Source organism: Macrobrachium nipponense, chromosome 39, assembly GCF_015104395.2.
Source record: "Macrobrachium nipponense isolate FS-2020 chromosome 39, ASM1510439v2, whole genome shotgun sequence".
Lineage (NCBI taxonomy): Eukaryota > Metazoa > Arthropoda > Malacostraca > Decapoda > Palaemonidae > Macrobrachium > Macrobrachium nipponense.
Window position 1 is genome coordinate 32,313,466 of NC_061099.1, and position 15,347 is coordinate 32,328,812.

The 15,347-nt window shown below is 36.8% G+C and overlaps 1 protein-coding gene across 6 annotated transcripts in view; it reads right to left on the reverse strand.

Moving 5' to 3' along the window:
* The window catches only part of LOC135210278 (bestrophin-2-like), a 93,676-nt gene that overhangs the window by 13,152 nt on the left and 65,177 nt on the right, over window positions 1-15,347 (reverse strand). The window contains exon 1 of one of the 6 annotated variants that reach the window (XR_010313484.1): window positions 13,930-14,065. The exons of the other annotated variants lie outside the window; for them this stretch is intronic. The gene's annotated coding sequence lies outside the window, so the exon portion shown is untranslated. Of the gene's footprint in view, window positions 1-13,929; window positions 14,066-15,347 lie in introns of those variants that run through there. 6 annotated transcript variants of the gene reach the window in all.

Here is a 15,347-nt window from a genome sequence, read left to right on the forward strand (position 1 = left end):
CATGACTAAATGAAAAATGCATAAAACAGCAGAAACAGCAAAGAGAGGAAATAGCAGAAATGGTAAAATAAACAACAGCATAAATTTAAACAGCATAAACAATAAAGTAAATAACAGAAACAAAATTTAAACAGCATAAACAACACAGGAAACAACAGGATAAAATTGATCAGCATAAACAATAAAGTAAAAAACTGAAAATAATTGAACAACATAAACAATAAAGGAAAAAACAGAAAAATGAACAGCATAAGCAAAGAATGAAACAGCAGAAACAGAAACGTAAAAAATTAATATCATAACCATAAACAAAGGAAACAGCAAAAAAAAAAAAAAATGAAACAGCATAATAATAAAGTAAACAACAGAAAAAAATTGAACAGCATAAAACAATAAAGCAAAACAGCATCAACGATAAAAAAAAAAAAAAATGAACAGCAAACAGCAGCGGCAACAGTTAAAAGCAAAAAAAAGCAAGCAGATACAAACGACGAAGTGAACGGGAATAAGAAACGAAGTCCTTGGCGGCTTCGCTTCGCTTCTGTCACTAGTAGAAGAAGAAGAAGAAGAAGAAGCCACAGCTGGTCGCCCCCTAGCCCCCGCTCCCCTCCCCCCCCCTCCAAAAAAAAATCCACGCTATCAAAACGTAAACAAAGCTGGTGGCAGAGAAGACCATCTATCTTTCCCCTTTATTTTGCACCTGCTTTATTTTAGATCGGCCATTCTCTCGACATTCCCGGCATTGTTTTCGCTTAATATTACCTTGACGCAGAGTTAAAAAAGGTGATTATAAACTTTTTTATGACGGTAATTTACGTCGGAGACGCAGTTACAAATGTCACGACCCGAGGGGCGTCTGTCAAACGCGCTTAACCTTATCTCAAGAATGATGGGAGTACCAGCGCGCGCTATTCAGGTTTAACTTTGCGTGTAAGAATTGTTTTTTTTTACTCTCTATAACCATCTTCTAGTTAATTAGGAGTTTTGATATAAACGCGACGCTTGTCACTGGTAAGGTACTCATTCACAGTTGGACCCGGATACCCCGGACAGGGTATATATATTAGGGCTTGTGCCTTGTATGATAAGGCGCCCTATGAGGTAATGTTAGACTAGCGATAATCTATACGCTAAGTCGGTTGGTATTGCACTTCCATCTTCAATGGAGTGTCTGGGGTTTTGTAGATCACTTACGAAGTCGGTATTATCTTTACGACGATGTGTTAACTCATGGTTCGGTGAGGTTCTTGTAGAAAACACAAGGTATAAAAATAGTATATTCTTCTGAAGTTTTACATGATGAAGATCAGGTATGATCGTACAAGTCTTCTATGGACGATAGCTTGATCGCTTCTGCCAATGATGATGGCTAATCCTATTCCTCTACATGATAAAGCTTAGGTAAAGAGGTACAGGTCTTCTAATGAACGATAGCTAACTCTCTTCTGCCTGTCTACCATCTCTGTTACAAGTTATGAAGGACAGACAGTAGTTCGAACATATGAACCTACTATCAGATGACATAGTTTCATACGAACACACAATCGAATGAGACACGCCTACAGATCACGTAGGCCGTTTGAATAATAGGTCGGGGTATTGTCTCAAGCAGGGAGCTTGGACTAATGTTTATAAACAAATGAATGACCACAGATGTTATCTTAGCCTACATACTTATTGTATACGTCATCTTTTAGCGTCTCTAGTCTGATCACATTCCTGCAAGCAATCTGGTTGACCTCTTTAGTTTTATTCTTTTATATATATGGACTAACATTCCATATTTTTATTATGTAACACTTACATCAGCTCGGTCAGCTACCAAAACCAACCACTGAATATTACTCAAACTTGACTTGCATTTGACTTATAGGAATGTGATACAGACACTATGTGAATATATATATAAGTAAATAAAAATTCAACATTGTGTACATGAATTGACTCAAGTAATAACTATAAAACAATGATATTGGTAAATAATAGTGATCACCATGATATATATAATGATACAGTATTTCCACTTCATCTCTCTTTAAGATACTTATGCTACAGAAAATACACTAATGTACTCTGATAATTTGCATAGAATGAAGATTAACATGATAAAAATCATATTTTAACTGATAAAAAATTTCATATATGAATTGATAAAATTATTAATGTTTATGCTGATTGATTCGTTTGATTTTTATGCTAAATGTTATATATCTGATTCATTAATTCATATACTAACTCATAAATAACTGCAGATATTGGTAAGAAAAAAGGTAACAAAGATTGATTATAGGCTACCTGATTTGTTTATACATATGTATATGGATTCATTAATTATGATTAATATATGATGGTTGCACTTTAAATAGATTCCTATTGCGTACACGCAAAGATATATTTTAGATTCTGTTATAAGCATATATATGATACATGATACTTTATATATATAGATACATGACACTTCATATATATATGGATACATGACCGAGGTTATACTACTTCACTTTTAACTAGCTTTCGAACAACTTTTCGTCCATTACACAGTTCCAGACAACCACCTATAGCCAATTGAAACGGCCTTTTTCAATGGTTAAAACAAGGGGAAAATTTGCCTGGCGGGTCCAACGTTCCATTTTGCGCTCATACTTATTCTCTGCATCCTAAGCTACACGATTACGTTCGCGATGAATAAAAAAAAAAAAAAAACATCCCCAGCACGAGTCCTCGCCAGCAAAGTAGAGTTGAATATCCTTCGGGTCGTAATTGTCGGAAGTATGTCCCATTCGTAGTCGATTCCGACAGCCGCCGGAGCATTCCGCATTAAAACGAGATTAACGACGAGATACGGTGTCGGTCGAAGAAGTCCATGAAATTCCTTTCACATTGTAGGCGGTTGTTACTTGACTGTAGTCGTCCGCTGCGACGAACGATTTTTTGAAGTTGCGATGTGAAACTCTCGTACTGCAGGATACTGTAACCAGGTTCCATTAATCAGCCTGCAAGAGAAATTATACTTGTCACAAGGGCAAAGTAAATTCAGACGACATCCAAATACAGGGGAGGGAAGAGAGCCATTTAGACCAGACTTAACCCACATGAAATTCGCTGATATTTTGGAATTCAAAAGAGTCCGCTGTACAAACTTTCTATCCATGGCATTAACAATGAGTGAACCTATCCAGGTCTATGATGACTGTAAAAAAATATCCAATTATAACAAATAAATAGATATCATTACGAATCTCAAAGAAAATTCGATATTACTGGTAGTAAGTTTACTAGACAAAGAAGTGGAAAACGGAGCTAATTGTAAGATTGCCAGGCACATAAGAGTCGAAGAGAATATTAATCATGATTCTATGTGCCCTAACAAAAGTTTCATATTCAATTTTCTCGTGCGCATCCTCTGAGGTTAACTTTTAAAACATTATTAATAGGTAGGAGATGCAACGAAAAAAACCCACTATGTAACTAATTTCTATATAAACTTTGGGTTTTCCAAGAAAATGTGACATTTTCCCATGAATGTGATTTACTTGAATTGTAATAGGCTAATGTTGCAAGTAATATTTCTTATCACAACTTGATAATTCTAAATGTCCGTTTACCCATGTCATAAGCTGAATTATTGACTCTAATTGTCTATGAGGTTCAGAAAAAAAAATTAATTCATTTTGTTGTTATAGCAATTCTATTTGCTTATATTGTTCATTAATTTTAAAATGATTACAGTCCTTAACTAATTGCATTACACACACGGATAAGAAAATATGTTATGTGGGCCTGTCATGTGACCTATGAACCACATGTGAAGTTCATGAACTAAAGCATTCCTTTCTCCAGTCAATCTGCTTTTGCAAGCAGAGACGACACACAGATGAAGCCTGTGTAAGCAGATTATTGAGGTTAAAAGGAACAAATGGCTGATACGGCAATGATGACGTCGTCACTTGGCAGGAGATTGCTCTCAGCAGCTAAGAGTTACGTTACTTGCTGTAAGAGATACGACTTTAGTATTTTCAAATGATATTTTAGTGTTTTAATTCTCCACCCGCATGAGAAGAATGTCTGAAAAAAAAAAAAACAGTACCAAAACTTGAACAATATATTAGTTTTCATGTTGGAAAATCTGCATAATTGTAATTATGTTAAATTAAATATTCCTTATTCAAACTATATTGAAAAAGGTTTCCATACAAATTCTATATATATTATTAGCCTGTATAAGATTCATATAGGATTATTTCATAGATAACATTTTCACTTCTAGACTTCCTGACTTTAAAATCTCTCTTTATTTTTATTTTATTTATTTTATTTATTATTATTTTATTTATTTATTTATTTATTTAATATTTTTTTTCATTGACTACGAATATAAATCACCGGGACAGACAATATGTCAGTAGGTTTTGGATATGTATTTGAACTTTTTAGCTTATTTGTCATTACTAAAGCGTTAAGTTAGAGTTCAAATCTTTACGCTATATATTTGGATATTAATGGTTACGTTTTGCTTATTGATTTTTATCGTGATTCCTTTTTTTATTATAATTTGTAACCCTTCCGACTTCTTACGGAGTGTATTATATTGACTCCACTTGTATCCATATTTTTTTTTTTTTTTTTATATATATTTATTTATAGATTTTTTTATATATCTTTGATAAATTAATGGTTGGCTTGAATATGTAGGAAAAGTGTTCTAGCGGCGTACCGTATAAGGCTACTTGCGGCATCAATTCTATAGATACAAAAGATATAAATGATAAAGGTATTTAAAAACCGCGAGAACCGCTATAATCCGGTCGGATCCAATATCACGAGTTGTAACTCGTAAGACATTGACATTCCTATTTAATTATCCGTTATTCTACCAAACCGATTGACTCTGGGTGATCAAATATATTATTGGTTTTCTTAATGGAAAGGAATTCACACAACGTGTTAAGGAGATTATTATTGATTTACACCACCGATTTACAGATTATTATGTGTTGAATTCCATATTTACTGATTTAGCACTCATAAATATTCCTAACGCACTCAATTGCGGTGTTTGTTTTTAGTGCTATTAATTCTATATAACGTGTCAAGGAACTATTAACACTAAGAAGTGTTTATTCCCTCTGTCAGACTCGTAATTCTGTTAATAATTCTACGTATATTCTTTCAAGGATTGATTTGGCACAGGATAGGCTCCTAAACTGACAGGTGTCTTAGTGTATCCCTTGTTTTCATGACGTGTTACAATTAGTTATGTGCTTTTTATATCTGTAAGCATTGTAGGCCAGTAAAATAGTGATTTGGCTTTCTGTGACATAGGAGGAACCCTGGATGACGGAATGCAACCAGTTTATGACGATTGGTATGAAAGAGATTATTATTACTACCTGGTCGTTAGTCATCTGCTCGTGTTCTTCGGGTTTTCCTCGTCACAGACCTACATATAATATTACACTTGATTACATTATTCTGATACACATACTTTAAATGTAACTTTTGCTTTAGGTTTCTGCTCAAAAGTGTTTATTGTTTTTGGGGCTTAGCCACTGACCCTGTTTTCCGTTTCGAAGTGTTTATTGTTTGGTGTTTTATTGCTGCTGACACTTGCTTTGTTCAGTTTGTAACAGTTCTGCGCTCCGACCCAGATATTCAATGCTCGCGATCTCATTGGGCTTTAAGAATTGTCTTGTTTAGATACGGTGTAACCAATAGGTACGAATATTTCTATATCTTTAGTCTAATTAATGGTTCTTTGCTGTATGGTGCGGGATTGCGGGATAATGCGTCAGCTATGATTATTGCTTTCCCAGGTAGATACTTATCTTGGCTCCAAAGACCCTGAATGATCATTTGTCACCGAGTTCCTTTTGGACTGTGATTAAAGCCTTTGAAAAAACTCGGTAAAGGACTCATGTTCAGTAAGGACTTTATCAGGATAGCCATAGATATGAACTTAAGATGTACTAGTGAGTTAAAGATACCTAGCCCTTCCTTGCCTATTACTGCATATTTACTTTCAGAGGGCTTTAGTTTACGTGAATAAAAAAGCTATAGGGAAGAACTGTTTATCATATTACTGAAGTAGTATCCCTCTTACCCCTTGGTCTGAGGCGTCTGTTGCAATAAAAAAAAATTCCTTATTTAAATCAGGGATTTTTAAGTTAGGTAAGCTGCATTTTCCGCTTTTAAGATATCGAACGCCTGTTGATGCTTTTCAGACCATAATAAATCTACGCTCTTCTTCGTAAGATCTGTTAAAGGAGCTGTCATGATTGAAGAGTTACATATTACATACGATTGTAATACCCACTACAGCGCAAAAGTGCTGTATCCCCCTTTTACGTTAATAAGTACCGGAAAGTTATGAATAGCCGACAAACCTTACGCATGGACTACTTTTAAGACCTTGGAACTAGACACATAAAACCTAGATAACAAAAATGTTCGGTTATTTTAAAAAACTCACATTTAGATATTTTTACTCTGAGATTATTTGTCTTTGTCTCGTAGCACTAGCTCTAGTTTAGGTGAATGTACTTCTAAGGTATTAGAAAGGATTACAAGATCATCCATATAGGCATGTAGGTTATCCCCTAAAAGTCTCCAAACACTATATTGTAATTGGGGCGCAACGTAAGCCGGAGGCATACGTAAAAATTGATAATGTCCCCTGGGTGTGCTGAAAACGGTGTATGAGGTACAATCACTTAGTAATGTATCTGGTAAAAGCATTTAAGTAAGTCCAAGTTGGTGAAAAAAAAAAATTTATTCTAACCTAACAGAGATAAGATGTCGTGCGGTACATCGCACTGGAAACTATCGGAAGTCGTTCCTTGTTTAAGCGACAGAAATCTACGCAAGATACGCCAAGTCCGATCCTTTATGACATGACGTTTGAGAGAAAAAATTATATGGGCTATTTGATTTCCTAATGACTCCTATTACTAACATTTTTCAACGTCGTCATTTATTTTCTATTTGAAATTTCATTGGGGTTCTACACGAAGGTACGTATATAGCTTTATGTTTGTCCTTAGACCGTATTTTGTTTTCAATGACATCCGTTTTTTCTCCCAGAGATCACTCGCTAGTGGAGAAACTTCCTGGTATTCAGGTAGCAAGCATAAAAAAAATTCTGCTGAATCAACTCTGCTTGAATGACTTTACGGATATTACTTTAGATAGATTATCAGAGAGATTCATCCACGACTGGTTGGGCGTGATTAAAAACTAGCAACAATAAAAAATGCGATATTTATAACTTCCGTATCCACGATATGTATACTTTTAGGGCTTTGTTCGCGGAAATCGTTATATTTCAGAGTGTCGGGAAGGATTAAAAATTTCATTTGCCCACAAAGTCTTTTTACACGCACTAAGACATTCGAGGGTGCATGCTTCTCGAGATTTTTGCGTGCAAAGTACGACTGCGGTTGTGGGAGAATTCTGTGGGTCATTTGAACAATGTTACGATTTATGAGACAAATGTATAGTTCCTTTATATAAGTTATTATTTGATTAACTGTCTCATTTTTGTTCAAACGGATTTTAATATGTTTGAAGGTTTATAGGATTTTCCTTTGATAAACACGCCTTATTTGCAGGATGTAAGATAATATTTTGTATAACCCCTAGATGGATCTTACAATTACACTACATACAGATCAATGTTTTTTTATAACTATAGAGGTATCTGTAAGCGCTCGCTTATCCGGACTTCTCATTAGGGAAGTTCGAACAACAGACGGTGAGTCCGTAAATACAAGATTACGTGTATAAAGAAATAAAACAAGATATTCTAATTTTTACGGCGCGTACAGTTGGGCTTAATCCACCAGTACTCATAATAACTTATGTATTAAAAAAAACGAAAACCTGCTCTGATTACTTTATACGGTCGTGTGTTTCATAGGAAAATCCTTTTTTTAATTCAAAAAGATATCGGTATGTATGAACCAACATCGCTTTTCCCCACTCGCTAGAGTCGCTTATTGTGTGGAATTTGCTTCGCTTTGAAAACTTCGGCAGTTTTTTGACTAACCTTGACCGCTTGACTAGGTGACACAGTAACCGAGTTTGCTTGTTTGATTCTGAAAGGCTACTGTTTCTATTTCTTTTGTAATAAATTAGGATCCTTCTCTTTATTACCATCGGCAACGTATTGTGTGTTTTTAGCATTATGTTGCTGGTTACGTATACAGCAATGAATGACGAACTATTAGGAACTGAGCGATTACTAATAAGACAAGTTATCACTACTGCATACAATTTTAACTGTTTGTACTTCATTCTTTGCTAAAATTTGAAATAGTGAGGGATCCTGGTCAGCGCATTTAGCCTTGATGAAAGTTTTTTACAGACATGTTATTCCTTGCAATCCAGCCGTATTTTTAAAGTTAAGTTGAGTTCATTGAGGTTCGATATTTTATATAACTCAAAAAAAACTCAAGGCTAAAACTGCGATCGGGACTTGCAAAGGAGCATTTATTGTCATGACCCGAAATAGTGTTACCTCTAATTTATATAGATTTGTACGGGTGTTCCACTTTTTTTTTTTGTGTGTTTTCTAATCACTACGGTGCTTAACGACCCTATCCATGCATCTGTATAAATACAGACGTCCACTGCGTAACGCATATTCACTGTTTAATATGATTTGTTACGTAAGGGATTAATAATCACCCAAAATGATAAAATAACATAGTATATGATTATGATATTTCAGTAGAACTTCTGGAAACAGACACTCAAAGATAAAAACTCGCAGTAGCGAAATCTCAATGATGTAGATAATTTCTGTAAAAAAGTAAGATTAAGAATGTCTCGTAACTTCAGCCACAGGAATAACGAAATTCGACCTGTAAAGGAAACACTCAAAGTTACTCCAAATGAATAAAAAATTGTACTTAGCTTGCTTTTGTGGGAAGTCACGGTGTTCCTATAACGACACACGGCTGGTCCCCTCTTCTATTTAGCGGACGAACCCTGGTTTGGCTTCCGTTCCCCCGTGCGCGTTGTTTCGATGATTCGAGCCCTTAAAAATCCGATGCTGCCAGACGCGGTTCGTTTGGTTTTTTCTTTGCAGTGCCGGAAACGCTCACTAACGAGTTTTCTTGAATGATTCTAATGAGAGACGAAGCTTCCGTTGCCGTAGGAAAAGGACACGTCGTTTTGTTTCTTGAAGTTATTCACTAACGATGATACTAAGTTGCTTGACGAATCTTGTTGTTTTCTGAAGTCGCTCACTAATGATGATACTAGGTTGCTTGAAGAATCTGCTGCTCGTTCGTCGTCGTTGACTTCATGATTTATTATTCTGTTTTTTCTTCGTAGGACGTTGTAGAGTTCTTCTGGTCCGCTGGCCACCAAATTATTAGGGCTTGTGCCTTGTATGATAAGGCGCCCTATGAGGTAATGTTAGACTAGCGATAATCTATACGCTAAGTCGGTTGGTATTGCACTTCCATCTTCAATGGAGTGTCTGGGGTTTTGTAGATCACTTACGAAGTCGGTATTATCTTTACGACGATGTGTTAAACTCATGGTTCGGTGGAGGTTCTTGTAGAAAACACAAGGTATTAAAAATAGTATATTCTTCTGAAGTTTTACATGATGAAGATCAGGTATGATCGTACAAGTCTTCTATGACGATAGCTTGATCGCTTCTGCCAATGATGATGGCTAATCCTATTCCTCTACATGATAAAGCTTAGGTAAAGAGGTACAGGTCTTCTAATGACGATAGCTAACTCTCTTCTGCCTGTCTACCATCTCTGTTACAAGTTATTTGAAGGAACAGACAGTAGTTCGAACATATGAACCTACTATCAGATGACATAGTTTCATACGAACACACAATCGAATGAGACGCTACAGATCACGTAGGCCGTTTGAATAATAGGTCGGGGTAATTGTCTCAAGCAGGGAGCTTGGACTAATGTTTATAAACAAATGAATGACACAGATGTTATCTTAGCCTACATACTTATTGTATACGTCATCTTTAGCGTCTCTAGTCTGATCACATTCCTGCAAGCAATCTGGTTGACCTCTTTAGTTTTATTCTTTTATATATATGGACTAACATTCCATATTTTTTATTATGTAAAACACTTACATATATATATATATATATATATATATATATATATTATATATATATATAGATATATATATATATATTATATATATACTACAATATATATACATATAAGGTTTGTCCATAAAGTCCGTAACCATGACAAGTATTTTATTAATTCTAACGGTACTGGGACTTTATGGACACCCTGTATATATATATATATATATATATATATATATATATATATATATATATTATATATATATATATATATATACATATATATTTATACATATATATATACATATATATATTTTTATATATGAACAAAAAAATCTTCTGTTAAAACACAATATGTCTCAAGTATAAAAGGAAACCATAAGAACGCTCTGATTTAAAGCTGAACGACTATATTTCAGTGAAATATATATATATAGATATATATATATATATATATATATATATATATATATATATATATATATATAATATATTTGACTGTTAAGTCATCAAGATGGCTCAGTGGTTTTAAGTCACTGTACCCTTCTACGGTCGTAACATGTGCTCTTTTAATTTTAACAAGCATCCGCCCCCGCCCCCGCCCCCACCCATGCGAACTACGTACATGACCATGCCATTGCATCCTATACTTTCCCTGGCTTTATCCAGAATTTTCCATTTTTATTCTTTTTCTTATTTTCTTCAACTTTCCATTCTCCCCAGCTATTTCGAATCTGTCATCCATGATGCGAAAGATGATAGCAAATTCCAGTGATTTATTCCGTCGTAAGAATCCATCTAGGAACGAAGATGTGAAATGCTGTTTTTTGTAAACAAAATGTATTTTTTTTCTAAAAACAGAAATTAGCAATGAAAGTACGAATCGAGCCGTTATTCGCTCTGGGAAAAAAAAAAAAAAAAAAAAAAAAATCGATGCGCACTTTCGCAGGCGTGGCTGTAGGTAACTCCGTATTATGTCATATCGAAGCTCATTGATTTCAAAACTCCACTTTTAGAGTTGACCGCAAAAAACAATACAGTGATATCAGACTACAGCATTTTTTATTAGTCCAGTGACATATCCGGTAAGAACCTTCAGTCGCGGTTGTCGAAGATAAACAGCTGCGATTCTCAGTTTAGGTATGATTGCAAACGGTTTTTGTTTTGGCAATTCGGTAACGAGGGATGATAGCCATTATCAGTCCTGTTTTCTTTAAAAGGATATATCTTTTCTATATAGGAGTGAGACAGTTTTCAGAGATAAAGGCGTTCATACGGACTGACCGCTTTCTGGAGTATGTCTTTACATACGCACGTGCAAAAACTACGTACTACTTAGTTTTGCACTGAGGATGACGTATGGACTATGTTTATGTTACAGACCTTAGAATCTCTCTGAGTTGAGTTGAATATAGGATTTTTTAGGCCAAAGGCGAAGCACTGGCAACCTATGAGGTCATTCAGCACTGAAATGGAAACTGACAGTAAAAGGTTTGAAAGGTATAACAGAAGGAAAACCTCTTAGCAGTTACGCTATGAATCAAATGTTTGGAGAGGGTGGAAAGTAAGAGGGGAAGAAAGAGAATATGAGAGGAGGTTTAGTAAAAGGAACGACAGGGGTCTTAGAATCTCTTTGACGAGGTTTCGTGTTGCTCTTTTCTCTGTCTGCTGACGACAGATTGAGCAGGATTTGACGAACGCGTGTTTCACTTGTTTATTAAGTGGCATAGGAACGTCTGGAGATTCTAAAAAACAGAAGTAATATTTTATCATTTCTGAGTACGTCGCCCCCCCCCCCCCCCCCCCCCCCCCCCCCCCCCCCCCCCCCCCCCCCCCCCCCCCCCCCCCCCCCCCCCCCCCCCCCCCCCCCCCCCCCCCCCCCCCCCCCCCCCCCCCCCCCCCCCCCCCGCCAAGCTTGTCAAAATTTCCTAATATTGAATTTGGAATTTTGAATTTTTCTCAGGTCACTGCAGTTATCCCCAAACAAGCTTGTCAAAATAGAAAGGACTAGAGTGAGCTTTCAAAACTTTTGAATGAACTGCTATTAAAACGGAGTTTATAGTAGTATTTTTAAGTTGCTGTGATAATAATCTGCCAACCTTATCAAAATAGGGCGCACGCTGAACTCTGCTATACTTTAACATAACTGCATTCATCCTTTGTCAAGCTGCTTACGAAAATAGAACGCGTTATTGAAATTTGAATATTTTTATTTCCCTTGCCATGCGTAAGAAGTATCATTCAGTCTACCATCCTTATGCTTTCTCGTCATAATACGTACTATCGAGTTCTCAGTATCTTTAGATCACCTTGATCATCCCCCACCCACCCCCAACCACTTTAAAATAGAACACGTTGAGTTCATTTTTTACACATTTTGATTACTTTGCCAAGTTTATCGAAATAGAACATGCTGCAACGTTTTTGATATTTTTAGCAGATGGCTGTAAACCCTGCCAACCTCATCAAAATAGAACGTTCAATAGAATTTTTGATTCTCGTGTGACCAAAGGTTCCCAGCCAAGATGAGCAAAACAGAATTTGCTGTTTGCTATTCGATTTGCCATTACTTTTTTAGGACTGTTATACCACCCTGGCGAGATTATCAAAATAAAAAGCGGCACACCGAATTTCCAATTATAGGAATGAAATTTGTTACTGAGTTTTCAATACTTTTAAGGCCCCCATACACTGAACGATTGTCTGAACCACCTAGACCGTGGTCTGAACGACTGCCTGTATCGTTCGGAAAAACAGTGTGTATGCGCTTGTCTGAATGCAAAAGTGGGCGGAGCTTCGTGTCTGAACGATCTCAGCGGGAATCTGTCACGATCTGCAGGTTGCTGGCTTGCGACTTACATAAGTCTGCCATACACAGATCATTCAATGTATGGGTTTGTCTGCCGATATAAATAACCGCTATCGGGCGCGTCTCTTCTAGAGATGACGCCAAGTCCTCTCAAGACAAAATCTTCGTTCAGACTGAAAATCGGTGCGGAGATCGTTCGTACTGTCTGAATAGTGTGTGCGTGGGTCGATAACGACAATCGTTCAGAGAGTCGTTCGGACAATCATTCAGTGTATGGGGGCCTTTATTCATTATCATTCCAGTAGATAAAACCTATCCACATGGGCCAAGCACACCAAAGGGTCCACTGACCTGAAATTCTTTAAGCTTCCAGAGAATGCTGGTTTCAATCTCCCACGCTAAAGACCCCCCACCTCCCCAGACACTGCAGCAGTAACTGATCATGATAGAGAGCCAGTGATTCTTCATTGCCCTGGGGGAGACGCGAACCAGCGTCACCTGAGTGGCATCCCACGACACTAACCACTATGCCAGCGCCGTCCAGCTAACGTTTAGAATTTAGATGACTGCAATAATCCCTTGCCGTATACTACTTTTGAGTTATCGATACTTTTAGATAACTCTACTAATCAGGTGAAAATAGGATGCACTATAGAGTTTTCTATACTTTTGAAAATAGAATGTAGTATAAAGTTATCAGATCTTTTAGATGACTTTAGAATGTACTGCACTAGAGTTTTCTATACTTTCAGATGACTTTCGGTATCAAGTGAAAATGGAATTCACTATAGAATTATCAATACTTTTAGATGACTTTCCCAATCAGGTGAAAATAAAATGCACTATAGAATTATCTTACCTCAAACCACTGTGATACGTCCCTGCCATATATACTTCCATACTTATCAAAATATAATGGACAACTGATTTTTTCGATACCTATTGATGCATAGTATCCAGGGATTTCAGATGACTGCAGGAATCCCGTAATTCGTTTATCAAAATAGAACATAATACAGAGTTTTAAATACTTTACCACATTAATAATCCTTCATCAAAAGAATCGACCATCCAACCGTCTCACCGACAGACTGACTACCTCACCAGGAAGCCAGGTGGGCCAAATGGCTAGTGCGGCCCTGCATGTCAACGAGCGGAATTGCTTAATGAACCTTACCCCAGAATTGCCAATTTGATACACCTACATGGAAAGGTATTTCAACACCTTCTACCCATTGCGCCACTCACCTGAACATATCTATATCTATATATATGCATAGATTGATATGTTTATATATATAGATATTATATTCAGGTGTCAGTGTATGTGTGATTGCATGCACATAAAATTATGTAATGTTTGATGAACCGACTTTATTCCTGGCATTCAAATAAGAGGAAAGATTTCAAGAGCCACCGATATACTACAAAGAAAGTTTCAGCTACCAGACACTACAGTAGATTCACATCAACCGTGCATCTGATGTCAAAGCCAGTCCCTTACGAAGCTCCTGATTGGCTGTTGATAAGCCGATCACAAGGCTGGAAACTCTCAGTCTCTCGAGAGAGAGTTCACACAGGCAGGAAATATGTCCCATCTCTCCTGAGGAATACTTTTGAAAGCGTATACCTCAGGAGAGATGGAACATACATCCTGCCTTTGTGAACTCTCTCTCGAGAGAGACTGAGAGTTTCCAGTCCTGTGATGGGCTTATCAACAGCCAATCAGGAGCGTCGTAAGGGACTGGCCTAGATTAAATGACATTTTTTTTGTGGATCCCCACAAGTATAAAACCAAGAATAGACAATTAACCTATAGACCTATAAAATTAACGCGTTGTGAACAAAAAAATCTTTTGACCAGAAAGAAAACATTTCTTTAATCTTTTAATCAGTACATACTGCACTCTCGCTTCACATTACACTTAGTGTTACCAGTCGTTACCAAGCACTGCGATATCTGTCTATCACGAGAAATGCAATTTAGGATTGAAATAGCTACTGGTGTAGAGAGAGACAGAGAGCTTTCAATAGATGTAAGTCCCACGTGTGATTTGCTCTAATGAGATGCAAGTTGCATCTATGGTTTTGATTTGCGTAAGTTTCCCATTTTTTATAAAAATTTTCTTCATGAATTCCCAAGATTCTAGGTAGACATTAGAGGTGCCTCACACTGAGGGACCCGGGGCAACCCGCACGAGTTGTAAGGTCTGTAAGGTAAGGTTTCTCTCTCTCTCTCTCTCTTTTTGTCATTGTCTGTCTGTCTATCTCTTTGCGTGTGTGTCTGTCTGTCATAGTCTGCCTATCTCTCTCTCTCTGTCATGGTCTGCCTCTCTGTCTGTCAGTCTGTCTGTTATTGCCTGCCTCTCTCTCTTTTCTTTCTGTCTCTCTGTCATGGTCTGCGTCTCTCTCTCTCTCTCTCTCTGTGTCTGTCTGTCTGTCATGGTCTGCCTC